The 16,453-nt window shown below is 44.0% G+C and overlaps 2 protein-coding genes across 8 annotated transcripts in view; both read left to right on the top strand.

Moving 5' to 3' along the window:
* The window catches only part of KAT14 (lysine acetyltransferase 14), a gene marked incomplete in the record, with an annotated part of 1,940,697 nt that overhangs the window by 546,911 nt on the left and 1,377,333 nt on the right, over nucleotides 1-16,453 (top strand).
* The window catches only part of MGME1 (mitochondrial genome maintenance exonuclease 1), a 336,423-nt gene that overhangs the window by 318,401 nt on the left and 1,569 nt on the right, over nucleotides 1-16,453 (top strand). The window lies entirely within an intron of this gene.

Below are 16,453 nucleotides of genomic sequence, written 5' to 3' on the forward strand. Positions count from 1 at the left end.
TGGGGCATTGTATTCAATTATGGGCCTGATAAGTGATGAGTAGAGGGGGCACAGTGACCTCTCTTGATCTAGATGTGAACCCTTTCGTGATAAGGTGGGCTATATAGAAGGTCTTTCTAACCACTTTGGCAACATGATTGCCAAAGCAGAGATTGCTATCTACTTGGGTCCCCAAGTCCCTAATTACTTCTTCTGTACTTAATGGATTACCACCTATGTGGTAATTTGTGGGCACTTTGTTTTTCCCAAAGGGAATGACTATGCACTTTTTGGCATTTAGCTTTAGGCCATGGCTCTGGCACCATTTATCTGTCTCTGTGAGACCCTTTTGGAGGATGCTTGTTTCAGCCGGAGAGTCGATTATGGCACCCAGTTTGCAGTCATCTGCGAACTTGGTCAGCCATAGTCCACCTGTGTTAGCCTGTACCTCGGAGAAATATATACCGAACAAGAGAGGTCCCAGGACTGAGCCTTGTGGGACGCCACTTGTAACTGGTTTAAAGTCTGACATGACACCTGCTATTCTGACCATGTGGGTTCTATCCCTGAGCCAGTTTGCAACCCATCTTGTGACATAGGGGTTGATATTTAAGCTGGTGAGCTTATTTATGATGCCAGAGTGGGGTATTGTGTCGAAGGCTTTTGCGAGGTCCAGGTAGGCTGTGTGGACTACCTTCCCTTCATCTATGGCTTTGGTAACTGTTTCAAAGAAGTCAACCAGGTTCAAGAGGCAAGATCTGCCCTTAACAAAGCCGAATTGGGTAGGATCCAGTGTCTGGAGGTTCCCAATGTCTTTGTTTATGATTTCCATGATGATACGCTCCATAGCTGTGCAGACCAGGCTAGTCAAGCTTATAGGGCGATAGTGTCTGGGGTCTGTTGTGGCACCACCTTTGTGGAGTGGGACCACTGTTGCTGTACGCCATTCCTTGGGTACATATCCTGTAGTAAGGCTGAGACTGAACAGTGACTTTATATGATGGTTTAGTTCTTCTTGGAGCTCATGTAAGATGCAGCCCGGGACACCGTCTGGTCCCATTTATGCCATGTTTTTTGCTTTGGAGAGGGCAGCTCTCACCTGTGCATCTGTGATCTCAGGAAGGCTACACTCTGTTGGGATAGACATTTGCTCTTTTGGTGGGGGAAGAAGTTTGCACTGAACCTTTCTGCCAGGATGTTGGCAATGTCTGTGGGTTCAGTGTATTTTTTGTCATTTTGCACTAACTCAGAGCATATCTGGGAGCTGCCTCCCAGGTTTCTGACATAACTAAAGAAGGCCTTGTGATTATCTTTAGTGTCTTGTGCAATTTTTCTTTCGAAGCTGGCCTTAGATGATTTTATGAGGGATCGTAGTTTCTTGCTAGTACTGATCAGAGACGCCTTCCCTTTTTGGGATTTTGCTCTATCATGTAGTAGCTTTCTCCTTCTGTTGTATAGCTTATTTATGGCCGGGGTCCACCAGACAGGTCTCCTGCCTTTGGAGGAGTGAGTCTTGGTTTTATTTGGGATAGCATGCTCCATGCATTCCTGTAGGTGTCCATAGAATGCTTTTGTAAAGGACTCTGCATTTTGGGCCGTATTTTCCACTGGCCCGGGGGCTTTGAAGGATTCCACCTTGGTTTTGAGAAGTGTGAAGTTTGCTTTTGAGAAGTTCTTCACCGTGGTTTCCTTGGCTGGGGGTGGGGAAGGAATATGGATGTCCAGTGAGATTAGTTTATGGTCTGATCTTACCAATGAGGGGTATACCTCTGGTGTGGAGTATAGAGACCCCATGTTGGTGATGCCCAGATCCAATATGTTTTCCCCTCTTGTGGGAGTGGTGACCAGTTGTTCCATAGCATTTGAGTTTATAAATTCTAGGAACCGTTGGGCGAGGGTGTTTGGGCTTGAGTAGTTTTCCCAATCAATGTTTGGGTAGTTGAAGTCACCCAATATAATGGTGTTTGGAGAGACCTTCATATTCTCGAGTGTTCTCAGGTAAGCCGAGTGAGGTTTCTGTGTTTGGGAGGGTGGTCTGTAGCAGGCTACAAACTGAAAGGCAGTTTTGTTCACTGTTAGTTGCACATGGATGGTCTCCGATGCTTCATGCAGTGCCACTAAGCTGGAGGTGTGGGTATCTTTGATAAATATGGATACTCCCCCTCCTTTTGTGGTTCGGTCTGAGTTTTGGGGCCGAAAAGCATGGTATGAAGTATAACCTGTTAGTGCTGGGGTGCTCTCGGGAGCCTTGAACCAAGTTTCTGTTACTGCACAGATATCAATATTCTCCATACTGAGGAGAGTCTCGAGTGCGTGCATCTTGAGGTTTAGACTTCTGGCGTTAAACAGCATTACCTTTAGTTTTTTTTTCTTTGTGTTGTCTATGGAGATGGGTTTGTCTTTTCAGCCTTGCCTAAAAAAGGCACTATGGTGGAGGCAAGAGCCTTTGCCAGTATTCGAAAACCCAGGGGTGACAGGTGCAAGCCGTCCCTAGCGAAGCAACGTGGCTTGTCGAGCATGTCATCCCAGGCTGACAGACACTGGATCTCCTTTGAATGACACCAATAATTTAGCCAATTGTTAAAATTGATCATTTTGTCTTTATTTTGTGGCATCATTCTTGGTGAGGGTAAGATGCTACTCAAGGTCAGGGTCATACCGGCCTGGGCTGCATGATCAAAGAGCTCCTCTATGTCTCTTTTCATGTAGTCCAGGGAGGTACGTCTCAGATCATTCACACCAGCATGGACAATGATGGAGTCATATTTGTACTTGCTTTGGAGTGACCTGAGTGCTTGTGTTATGTGGTGGATCCTGGCACCCGACAGGCAGCTTACAGTGACCTTCTCCTTGTTCAGCCTGGTGAGTGGGACGTCAGTGTGTCTGACAATAGAGTCACCTATTACAAGTGTATTAGGTGTGTTGTTTAGCCTTAAGGGCTGTGACTGTGTGGCACACTGACTTTGTGAGCTATGTGCTACGTGAGTATTGTTTCGTGGCAGGGGTTGCTTGGATGTCTGCTTTGGAGGTCTCTGCTGCTTAGGCAGATTTTTATTTAGAACCTACGAGTATGTTTTTGTGTGTTTGTGTTTGGTTTGCTGATGCGATAGGTATATGTAAGACTGGATTTGTGGTGTGTGTGGTTACCTTCTCCTCCTGACAGGCTGTGCCAGTACTGGGTTGAGAGAGCTTAGCCTCCAGTTTGGCTATATAGTTGCATCTCTCACATATATTTGAGTTTGTTGGGAGGAGGAGAGGGTGGTCTGTATACATAAGGCAGTTGTAACATTGCCTCAAGATTCCCAGATTCACCAGCTGGACTGGAGAGTAAACCCGAAAATTACCTTTGGACATGCCTGAATAATATAGGGAACTACTTATTGACTGATCAGAAAGAAGCAATAGGGAGCAAGTACTTAAAAGGAGTACAAGAGGATGTAGTGCTTAAGTTTATTAGTGTTTACCTATGAGATTACTTATACGAGCAAGTGCAGGGCTTTAGAATGAAAATAGAGTGCTTATTTTGAGATTTAGAGCAGTTCTAAGGGAAAAAGTGAAGATGATGGCAGTCCACTTTTCCTTCTGTAGTGTCAGCAGATAGGGGCTGACTCCAATGTTTATAGATGAAACTAGGCTAGGGTTTCTTCCTCAGTCTAATCTACTTGTAGTTCTGAGGAAAATTAAGTACAAGAGAGAGCACTTTGACTCTCCAGACTATTTCACCATGGATTTGAATGAGTATGAAAAGTTGTTTTACTCTGTCCATCCAGATAATCCCAGATTTGAGGAGACCATTGAAATGATTAGGACAGAAGTGGAATGGCACTGGTTACCCCTCCAAATTCAAGTTTATACTGGAGGAGGTCTTCTAGTTGATGGTCTTTTTTTTGGGTTGTCACCTCATCCAACAGAATGGTTCAGCTGATGACAGTCTGCTTAGAAGAACCCCCTATATAGTGGCCCCCATACCAAAGAGACTGTAAATTATGTTATGAACCACCTAAGGACTGGAGATGTGTAGTTTGTACCCTGAGGTTGACTCTATATTGACCTTGTACACACTTGAGGACCTCATGCCATAAAGCCAAGCTGTCCATCTGTCCAATAAACAGACAAGCGTGATAGACCACCTAAGGAAGAAAGTTTATTCACCCTCCACCCTCTCCTTGATGGTGACGACAGCATGACATATATGCTCAATTCCAGAGAGGCGTGTTGAATGTATCCAGAACTCTGGCGAGGCTGCCAGATGGTGAGTTAAAGAAAAAAGCCATCATCCCTGTTGTTAGCCCTATCCTGTATTTCAAAAATCTAGCCATGTGCCTTGCTCCATTGCAGCAGGTGGATTAGCTAGGGCAATAGGAACTGACATAGACATGATATGTCAGGCTTTGTCTGCCTCATGGATTTCTCTGAAGATACAGAGCTCATTTTTTTGAGCATCCCCTTTGACAGAACCTTACCATTCAAACAGTTAGGCAGTACATGCCAGATGGGATAAACAGGAATAGGAAGACAAGATCCACACTGCTGTTGAAGTAAAATGTTAGCCTCCCTCAATGCACCTTTTCAAAGATGTAATGAAGACCGTATATCAGATGCTGTTTTTTTTTTTTTTTTTTTTTTTGCAGCTGGCCAGACGTAAACCGCAAGAATTTTTAAAGGGGGCACAGGAGTCTGAGCACATGTCAAATCTGCCACCAATCCAAAGGTAGGTAACTGGCAGAATGGTCAGGAATTCAGCGGTTCCCTGGGAGGGGGCCCACAGTCTGTTTCCTGAAGACTTGTACACCTGTTTCTCTCCAGAGGGAGTCAGGGTTCACCCATCTATCCACTTAGCATCCCAGATTCCATCACTCAGGTTCTTTCATCTGCCCGCCTAGACTGCTGACCCACTCCCCCTTGATGGTGCTGACAGCATGACATATATGCTCAATTCCAGAGAGACTTGTTAAAAATATCCAGAACTCTGGAGGGGCTGCCAGATGGTGAGTTAAAAGAAAAAAGCCATCATCCGTGTTGTTAACTCTAGCCTGTATTTCAAAATCTAGCCATGTGCCCTGCCCCAGTGCAGCAGGTGGATTAGCTAGGGCAAATGGAACTGACATAGACATGAGATGCCAGGCTTGGCTCTGCCTCATGGATTTCTCTGAAGATACAGAGCTCATTTTTTTGAGCATCCCCTTTGACAGAATTTTACCATCCATACAGTCGGGCAGTACATGCCAGGTGGGATAAACAGGAATAAGAAGACAAGATCCACACTGCTGTTGAAGTAAAATTTTAGCCTCCCTCAATGTACCTTTTCAAAGATGTAATGAAGACCATATATCAGATGTGGTTTACGTCTGTCCAGCTGCAAAAAAAAAAAAGAAAAGAAAACCAGCAAGGATTTTTGAAGGGGACACAGGAGTCTGAGCACATGTCAAATCTGCCACCAATCCAAAGGTAGGTAACTTTGGTAGAATGGTCAGGAATTCAGCGATTCCCTGGGAGGGGGCCCACAGTCTGTTTCCTGAAGACTTGTACATCTGTTTCACTCCAGAGGCAGTCAGGGTTCACCCATCTATCCACTTGGCGTCCCAGATTCCATCACTCGGGTCTTTTCATCTGCCCGCCTAGACTGCTGACCCCCCCCCAGACATCCCACTCTGTCAGAAGGCTGTGGCAAGAAAAGAGATTTTAAGCCTTCTAGAAAGAGAGCAGTTCAGTAGGTCCCACTAAACCAGGGACAATCTGGCTTTTACTCAAGGGGCTTTTTTGATTACCAAGAAAACACAAAACACCCGACCCTTTCTTGATATTAGTGACCTAAATCAAGTATTAACAAAGCATCCTTTCAAATAGTTATGGTGTAGTCCAGCCTACTTTGTCTGCAAGAAAATTGGATGTGCTGTTTGGACTTTCAAGGCATCTGTCTACATATCAAAATAATAAAGGGGTTGTGGATGTTTGTCCTCTTCCACTTAGCAGCCAGCCATCACAGGTTTCGATCCCTTTCATTTTGTCTCTCCTCAGCCCTCAGAGGTGTTCTCCAAATGCATGGCAGTTGTTGCAGAGCATTTCAGACTGCAGGGTCCAGGGTGTTCCATACCTGGATGATTGACTTCTGGTTGCTATCAATGTGAAAAGTCTCAAGCTTTCAGGGACCACCTCCTAGTTCTGCTTTAGCCTTTAGGAGTAACATTGAATACTGTGAATTCTCAGTTAATGCCTTCACAGTCTGTCATTCATGAGGTACAAGACTGACAACTCTGCCTTGCTGAATGTTTCTTCCACAGGACCAAATTCAGTCAGTACAGATAGTGCTCTTACAAATTCTTCAGAATCAACAGTTAGCAGCAGCTCTGTGTTTTAGAGCATTAGGTCTTATATCAGAAGCCATTTAAATGATTCCCAGTGTTCAGTCTGACATGAATGTGTTACAGTGAGTAGTCACGGAATCAGCTGTTGGATCCCTTAAACTTCTCAAGATATTCAAGAGGTGCAAGGATCATTTCAGGTGGTGGATTCACAACTCCATCCTGGCTCTGAGCAGATTCTTACAAGCCCTCATCCCAGTTTTGAAGGTTGTCATGGATGGTTCTTCATTATGCTGGAGGTGGGGGTGACATTTTTATCAACAAGACAATTCAAGAGACTGACACAGACAGTGACCATGTTGCATATCAGTGCTGTTTGAATAATGGCAGGCCTTGCATCCTTGCAGGTTTTTCAAGATTCCCTCCCTCCATTCCTCCCAGGTCCTGTTGTCATCCATTCCAATGACATGGTAGTGGTGTAGTATTTGAAGAAACAAGGGAGCATCCATTCCTATCCAATTTGGTGGGAGACAATGTGATCTCGGGGGTGTTCCTCTGCACACAGTTTCTCATAACAAGATCATGACATGCTAATTCTGTAGGGGACAAGCTCATCCATTGCCTTTTAATGCCTCACAAGTGGTCAGTCAAGTAGTATGTAGATAGGCTACTGTTCTGGTATTGGGAAAGGTCTCCTGTAAGCTTTTTCCTCTTGTTCTGAAAAGGTGCATAAAGCCAAAGTCATTGTGTTAACTCCATTTTGGTCACAAACACAGTTGCCTCTGCTGTGGCTTCACCTTCTGGACAAGCCCCTGAATCTGAGGCAAACCACCCATCTGGGAAGCTCCACTGACACCTGCACTCTTAACCTTTAATAGAATGGTTTCATCAATTCCACTGATGACATTCGACCCTTCATACCTTAGACAAGGTCATTCAAATACTTGCATCTGCTCAGAGACCCAAAACCCAGGATTTTCACAGCTTCATATGGTGCATATTTTTGAAATATTTGTGTCTCTAGCTTACCCTTTTGTGATGTCAAAGATAACCTCTTAGCCATTTGATTTTCCACCAAGGATTCAGCTTTTTATCACTGGCATCACTCAAAGTTTGCAAGACTTTCCTGAAGGGTACCATTCTCTCAGTTAAAGATCCTGTTCCCTAGTGTGGCCTTTGTTTCTTACTGGAAAACTTAATGCAGTCTCCATTTGAGCCACCTGATTTCTGCCAAACATAAATATGTTTCTTGGAAGACCCTCATCTTACTGGTCATTACTTCCACCAGAAGGATTTCTGAACGTAAAGTTTTGTCTGAGCATATGTCATATGATTTGCATAAAGATAGTGTGCCCAAGAAAGAAATCCAGTCCTTCATGCATATAGATGCAAAAGAGTAATTTGAATCGTGCAGACAGTCTCCTAGTATTCTTCTAGCAAGGAAGAATATCTTCTACATGGTGTAAATGTTCATGGACAACCCAAATTTTATGTACACGTGACACAAGTAAAAAAAGGACCCACAACTATCTGTGTACTATGTGTGCAAGTACCCGAGTACCAAAGTGTCTCAAGCTAACTTTATAAAAATGGCTTACAAATTGCATTACTTTTTATGGTGAACACTGAAACTAGAGCATAGTCTGTCATGGTCATGATTCCTCTCAGACCTTCTTCAAGACTGTTTCCTTAAATAGATGTTCATCAGCTACATAGGCATTACTAGCTACTTTTTCAAGACACTATAAGACAAATGTGATCTGTTGATCTGAATCATTTTGGGGGCTACTGTTATCTGGAGCCATTCCTCCTAACCTCTTGGCTCAAGAAATCTGGACAAAGACAAAAGTAATGGGGGAACAAAGGCCCAAAATAGGGACAAATTATGAATATTGCTATTATAAACATAGAAAGTTGCTAGCATAAAAGGTTCTGTGTTGCCATATATTTTTGTAGTATATGATGTCTGAAACCCAAATGTATGTTGTTATTTAATGAATTCAGTCTTCACAGATTTGCCAGAAAACCGCACATTTTATGAGGAACAGATGAAAAATGTAAGAAAACAATCTGGACATCCTTCAAAAATCTGGACAGTTGAGAGGTATGTCTGGAGTATTGTTTTATGAGTATCCACTGAAGAGGTTAGCTTGGGACCTGCTCCTACAGGTAATAACATTCAAACTCCAGTCTAGATATAAAAATTACATATGCAGTTACCATACTGAGAGAGGCAGTTCAATTATCATCAACACTGCACCCCAGCTACCCCATCCACAGCCTGACCGTGGTCTCTTTCCAGTGTAGTGCATGTGAATGTTGTATTTCTAGTTGCTTAGTTGGGCTCCGTAGATTGCATGGGCCTTTGATATCTGGACATTAATTCTTTGGGAGGGTCCTTGGAGGGGGGGACTTTAAGGGTCATTAGTAAGGGGAGAGGCTTTGACAGCCTGGGAAATTTCTCACTACCAGGCTAATTAACTTCCAGCCTTAGTCATACAAGTGATGGTGATGAAACTTTCAATCCAGATCTATAGTTGTGTTAAGTGCATAACCTTTTTTAGCTCACTACTGGCTGTATGAAGATATTCACAACCGTTTCCTTCTTCCATATGATCTATGTTCAGTTAGTGGCATGGGCACTAGAGGAGCCAGAGAAGCATGATGGGAGTGAGTGTTCTATATAGGCCTACCCATCCTGGGGGGGAGGGAGGGAGGGAAGCAGCATAGACTAGTTGCAATAAAGCATTCCAAGTCTGGTTAGCACCATGCTGTGTATAAGCAGTATGCCATGCAGTCAGAAGGTTGCTCATGAGTGGAAAGTCATGCACCTCGTGAAGGCAGCAATTTTGGAGCTTGCAAGGCTGCCACTGGGTTGTAGGAGCTGGAACACACTCTGCCAGTGACTTTTTATGTATTTTTATTTATTTACATTTGTTTACCGGGTACTGTCTGACTGTGTTGAAAAAAAAAAATTTTCAGCGGAGACCCTGGGAGAAAAGCTTCACAACAAAAAGAACATTATTAAGGTACAAGTAGTAAACTTAGTTTTAGTAGTACATTGCTAAAAATAGGTAAATGAGCTTAACAAAAATATTATAGCAAAATATAATAATAGGATACAATATAAACATGCAAGTTTCAGGCATACAGGATTTTGTTTTTTTACAATATACATGAGGTACATAAGTCATATAGCTGTACAGGACTTTATAAACATCCAAAATGTTTAGGCAGTTGAGGAATGTCTGATGGTGGTGGGTGAGGCAAAGTAAACTTTTTGGATCTAGTGAAATCTAGAAAATGAAAGTGCTAATCCAAATAAACTTTCTTTGAAGAAAACTGAATACAAGCAAATTTTCTGAAATTGGTAAGCTTCTACTGATGTAAGAACTTTTGAAAGAGATCAAAATCTGTTCATGTAGAGCTACTAGCAAAAAGCAAGGGTTCATTTTCAGAAGAAACCCAGCACAGCTCTCGAGCTAATGCTTTGGCTTTCATAAATTGCTTAAGAGATGGACTAAAATGAACTTGAACTTTCTTCTCAGTACAGAAAATAAGACTACACAGAATGTATGCTGCTACCTAACATTTCCTGCCTTCACAAGAGTACACCTCTGCACATAAGAAATCTGCTGCATTAGTCATCACTTTTCTTCCTGCCTCTTAACTTTGACAGTCTTTTTAATGGGAGTTGAGTCCAAAGTGAGAGTTTCCCCGCCAAGTCAAGATTAGGGAGATTAAGCTAAAAGCTGATATTCAGTTGACTGCTTTTGATAATCTGTTTTTTGTGTGTATTCAGTGAATGTTGGAGGTTAATGTTGGCAAGATCAGCAGGTATGTATTCATAATGGGCAATATTTTAAATTTAGAAGATAGCAGCCTTATTTTTTTACAGTATATCAATGTGGTACATTAAAATTGATGTTAATCCAGATAGGGTACATGCTTTGTGACCCTTGTCAGTATCACAGTTTGGATTTTAGGAACAGGCCTCAGCAGTCACTGGTAGAGGACTCTAGGTTGCACTACCTACTTTGGGTGTGGAGGGGAAATTCCCACGTTGACATAACTCCCATTGAAGACTGGATAAATGACTGATGGGGCAGCAAGAAAGTGAGGCTGAAGTGGCAGATTTTTTTGGTTGCAGAAGTGTATACATCACAGAGATAATGTAATTGTATGCTACATACTCATGCTAGATAGTGTTGTTGGTCAACGTCTGGTACAGCAGCTTGCAAATGAATAATTCTTCATCTTAGATCGTTGGTTCCCAGCTTTTAGCTACTAGAAGTAAATGATGTCCTTCAAGGATGCATCTGCAGTCATCACATATGGGTTGTCCTGCCTCAAGCAGCCCTTCGGTCGGCCGGATTCCAAAGTCTGGGTCTGGCCTCGGCTGATGTCGCACTTTCCCCGACGTCAGAGCGTCTGGGGTATAAAAGCATCAGCCTACGCCATCTTCCTCAGTCTTTCTTGCCGCGTGGTGCCCGAAGCAGAAGCAGTTCGCAAGTGCTGGTCAGCCAGCTCCTGTGATTCAGCTACCGAAGACTTCGAAAAAGCTAAGTACCCCGTTGGGGACTCTTTCTTGCCTCAGCCGATGTCAGATAAAGTTAATAATTGTTTAACTTGTGGGAAACAAATACCTCATAAGGATTTCCACTCTTACTGCCTCCCCTGCCTAGGCCCAGACCACGACGTCTCGGCCTGTTCAGCCTGTGCTTCCTTCAACCGACGAACTCTTAGACGTCGGTCGGAGTTTGCAGAGGAATTTTTTGGGGCTAGTTTTGCTTATAAGATGCCATCGGAGACTCCGACTTCGCATTTAGTTAAAAAACAGAAGGACAAGGACCGACACACGCGGACCGCGGTTTCGGCTGAAACCACGGTCAGGCCTACCGCGAGTGTCTCGGTCTCGGCTGAAACCGAGTCCTTGGTTCTTCCTATTACCGAAACCGCACAACCGACTACCTCGGCCCCGGAGGCCCCGGCCGAGTCGGTTATTGAATTACCTACTGAAACCGGTGTCCATGAACCTTCCGACACAATTCCTTTAGACAAGTCTACTCCTGCACATGGTGCAGCCAGACCCCCTGCTTCCATGTCCATTAAGGCTTTCTCTAGGGCTAAAGCTGCTAAACTTACTAAAGCTTTGCCTCCCAAGGTTTCCTCTCAGACACCTTCTACTGGCTGTCAGATTCTTAGCCTAGCAGAGGATCTGATCTCATTAATTAGAGGTTCCCAACCTCATCCGGACAGGGGCTCTCAACCACCTCCAGACAAAAGGCCCAGGGTTGAGCCCTCTGACCCCCAGTCCTCAGATGAGTCCACTGACGGCTCTGCTCTGTCAGACCACCAGGAGGAGGCTTATTCGACCTACGAGGATTCTGATGCTGAAGAATCTATTCCCTCAGCCTCCCCTCCTGAAGAGTTTTCCTTTGGAGAGACATTACACTCTATGAGAGAACATTTTCAATGGCAGGGTCAGGAATTTTCTGATTCTAGAAAGAGATTAAGGACCTTTTTACATTTACCTGAGCATAGGCCTTTAGCTATACCTCCTGTTTTGAATGTGATTGATGATGTGTACTCTGATGCTAGTACAGCCCCTGACTCTCTCCCTCCGGCTCCTGCCAAACCTGATAGGTACTACAGGGTCCCGGACTCACATCTACACCTGTACAAGGCCCACTCTGCTAATCCAGAAACTATTTCCCAGGGCCCGAGTTGCAGCTGTCACTGCTAAAAATCCTCTACCCTCTGAAAGGGAGTCCAGAGCATTAGAGAGATGGGGTAAGAAAGTGTATACTTCTGCAACTCTTTCCATGAGGGCATTAAATTGTCAATTTCATATGATACAGTATCAAGAGTATTTGTTAGATGAATTGCATAAGAAACTGTCCTCTTCTGAACCCCTTGATTGCAAATCCCTTCAGGATCTGGTGTATAACTCCCAGCAGGTTAGTAACCATTTCTTGCAGTGTGGTTATGATGCATTGGAAGCTTCATGTAGGTCAGCTATGACAGGTGCTGTTATACGTAGGCATGCCTGGCTGAAGGAACAATCTCTGCCAGACCATGTTAAGGCTAAGCTTTTGGATGCTCCTATGGAAAAGCAAAAATTATTTGGTTCCACGACTCAAGAGGTTTTAAAGAAATTTGAAAAAAAGGCAAAATCTGTGCAAACAGTCAAAGACTTTCTGCAAGTCCAACCACCGAGATTCAGCAGAAATTGGCCTACTAAGAATTGGTCCTTTCCGGACTCAGACAGATCTCAGAGAGGCAGGAATAAGCGTGCCAGAGGTAGAGGGCAAGCTAGAGGCTCCTACAGAGGCCGTCAGTGGCAGCCTCTCAACCAGAGAGGTAGTGCAGGAACTGCAACTGCTACACCAGGACAGACTCAATGACTTTATTTTGACTCCGCTGACCAGGGCTCAATTAGAAGGACCTTTGGGCGGAAAGCTTTCTTTATTCTCAAAAAATTGGCACAGCATTACAAGGGACACATGGACACTGCAAATAATAGACAAAGGATACAGGTTCCATTTCCACACATTGCCAAAAAGAAAAGGCATGCCAGACCTGCCACCAAATCAGAGGGCAGAGGCTTTGAAGCAAATTACCAACTTAATGCAAATGAAAGCCATAGAAAAGGTACCTCTTTCAGAACAAGGCCAAGGATTTTACTCCAGGTTATTCCTTGCTCCAAGAAAAGAAAATCGATGGAGGCCTACTCTCGACTTGTCCGCACTGAATACTTACCTCATTGTGCCAAAATTCAAAATGCTGACTCTACAGCAACTCCTTCCCATGCTGGGCAAGGGGTCTTGGCTGGTGACACTAGACCTCAAGGAGGCATACCTGCATGTCCCTATTCGACAAAGCTGCAGAAGACACCTCAGATTTCTTGCAGGGTCAGAGCATTATCAATTCTCAGCATTACCCTTTGGCTTATCTACTGCGCCCAGAGTATTCACGAAATGCCTGGCATCAGTAATTGCACACTGCAGACTTCAGGGGATTCAAATCTATCCATATCTGGACGACTGCCTTATACAAACGGACAGCAAGCAAACTTTGTTAAAGGACTTGGACTATGCCATCCACCTGCTACAGGCCTTGGGATATACAGTCAACATCCACAAATCAAGACTCGTTCCATCCCAAAGAATAACTTTTCTGGGTGCGGATCTAGACACAACCACCCAAATGGCCTTTCTCACAGAAGAAAAACAAAAACAACTACCGGATTACTTCAAGAATCTGACAAGACAAACTCAGCTGACTGCAAGGAAAATCCTGCAGGCCCTGGGTTACATGGCATCTTGCATTCTTCTGATTCTGCAAGCAAGACTGCATATGAGAAAATTACAATGGTACCTAAGATGTTTATGGACTCAGCACAGTCACAGCTTAGAAACTTTGATACCGCTCATTCCATGCCTTCAAAAGGAATTTCTGTGGTGGGCTCAAGCCTGCCAGTCGAACAGCGGGTTGCCCTTCAGCAAGCCAAGAGCCAACCAAACCATCACCACGGACGCTTCAGACCAAGGTTGGGGAGCACACATGGAGGGCAGATGTATCCAAGGGCTATGGTCACAAAGAGAGCTGCGCATGCACATAAACCAAAAGGAAATGCTGGCAGTGATACACGCAATCGAGGCCTTCAATCCTTTCCTTCAGCAAGGCCACCTGCTTATAAGGACAGACAACACCACAGTTATGTGGTACATAAACAAGCAAGGAGGCACCCATTCCTGCCCTCTTTGCAGACTGACAATGAATCTATGGGAACTTGCCTTGAAACTCAACATACAGCTACAGTCCCAGTTCGTGCCAGGGAAAGACAATATACTGGCAGACAGCTTAAGCAGAACTACCATGGATGCACACGAATGGATGCTGCACCCAGACATCTTCTTACTCATCACACAATCATGGGGAAGGCCGGAAATAGATCTGTTCACTTCCCCCCACAATCATCAACTGAGGAAATTCTGCTCAAGGACATACCACCCACAAGCATGGAAAGTGGACACTCTCTCTTTCAGCTGGAAAGCTCTAACAGTGTATGCTTTCCCACCTCTCCCATTAATGACCAAGGTCCTACTGAAGATCAGGACAGAGCAGCCCAGAGTGATTCTGATAGCTCCAAACTGGCCAAGACAGCACTGGTACCCACTGTTAAAGAGCATGTCACAGACAAAACCATGGCCTCTCCCCCTATGGCCACTCCTACTGACGCAGCACAATTTCAGGACTCTGCACTCCAACCTGAAAACCTTGCAGCTAACTGCCTGGAGAATACCATGACTCCTCCTCAGGATAACCTATCCCAGAGAGTGAAGGATATTATTATGGAAGCTCGCCGGCCTTCCACAAGGAAGGCATATTCAGCAAAATGGAAAAGATTTCACACTTGGAACACAACAAAGGGCCTAGATGTGACAGTGATGAACATGGCACATATACTGGAATATTTGGCAGAATTGTTCCACAATGGCTTGTCTTACTCTTCCATTAAGATACATGCCTCAGCAATCTCAGCAGAATACAATGTTAATCCACCTGTCTTCTCTCATCCTCTCCTAAGACAGTTTCTAAGAGGAATCAAAAACATCAATCCTCCAAGGAAACCACCTCTACTTACTTGGGACCTTTACTTCGTGTTGGAAAAACTAACACTTCCTCCCTTTGAACCAGCAGCATCAGCAGATCTACAGTTTTTGTCTTGGAAAACTGCCTTCCTTCTGGCCATAACCTCAGCAAGAAGAGTATCTGAGTTACAAGCTTTAATGGCAGTGCAGCCATTCCTTATCTTTCATCAGGACAGAGTTTCTTTGAGGACCAATCCTACATTTATGCCAAAGGTGGTATCCAGGGTATCTTTGAACCAAGCTATTCACTTGCCTACATTCTTCCCACAACCACAAAATAAAGGGGAGAGACTTCTGCACACCCTGGACATACACAGACAATTGCGCTACTACTTGGACAGAACTAAAAGTTACAGAAAGACTGACCAGTTGTTTGTAGCATATGCTGCTGGGGCACAAGGAAAAGCAATTTCCAAACAGACAATTTCAAAATGGATAGGAAATTGCATTCATTTTTGTTACTCCTTTCATGGGAAAACTGTGCCAGCTAACATTAGACCTCATTCCACGAGAGCCACAGCCACCACCACAGCCTTCCTAAGAGGGGTGGCTACCAAGGACATTTTAGAAGCTGCTACATGGAGCTCCGTGCATACATTTGCCAAGCATTACAATATACCTTTATACTCCAGATCCAGAGCAGGTTTTGCTACGGCAGTCCTGCAGGGTATCTTAACTACACCATCCTTTACTTAGTACCTCCACCCCCAGATTGGCTATGGTATTCTACCCATATGTGATGACTGCAGATGCATCCTTGAAGGACATAGTACAGTTTTGTACCTACCATAAATGTAGATGTCCGATAGGTATGCATCTGCAGTCAGGTTTACCCTCCCTCCTTCCCCTCTGTGGTATTCCTTGGGTGCTTACCCCTCTATTAGCTAGCTGGGGGAATCTATTATGGTGTATTTGTTTGTATATACATGTATATATATATATATATATATATATATTTTTTTTTTGCAAATGTTTGGATTTTTTTTGCATTTCTCCAAATTTAGCCTTCCTAGAGGGCACCTGGCATCTGGGGCAAGAAAAACTGAGGAAGATGGCATCGGCTGATGCTTTTATACCCCAGATGCTCTGACGTCGGGGAAAGTGCAACATCAGCCGAGACCAGACCCAGACTTTGGAATCCGGCCGACCGAAGGGCTGCCTGAGGCAGGACAAACCCATATGTGATGACTGCAGATGCATACCTATCGGACATCTACATTTATGGTAGGTACAAAACTGTACTTTTTGCCTCTGAAAAATCAAATGCTGTGTCTGGGACTGGACAAAAACAGGCATTTGAGGAACATATGATGTGTAAGGCAAAGGCTTTAGAGGCCTGAAGATCCATTTTGTGATGAAAGCAGGAATGTACATTTAAAAAGGAATTAGGTGAATAAGCTGATGCTAACATACTTAAGAAAAGATAAAATTTGTGTAGTGCACTTACAAGTTGTTTAGAGTTAACTGAAAGGTGGTTCTGTGAGTGCTTGTCTGCCATCAGATTGTTTTTTTTTT

This window comes from Protopterus annectens, chromosome 1.part2 (genome assembly GCF_019279795.1).
Source record: "Protopterus annectens isolate FY-2018-M chromosome 1.part2, PAN1.0, whole genome shotgun sequence".
NCBI lineage: Eukaryota > Metazoa > Chordata > Ceratodontiformes > Protopteridae > Protopterus > Protopterus annectens.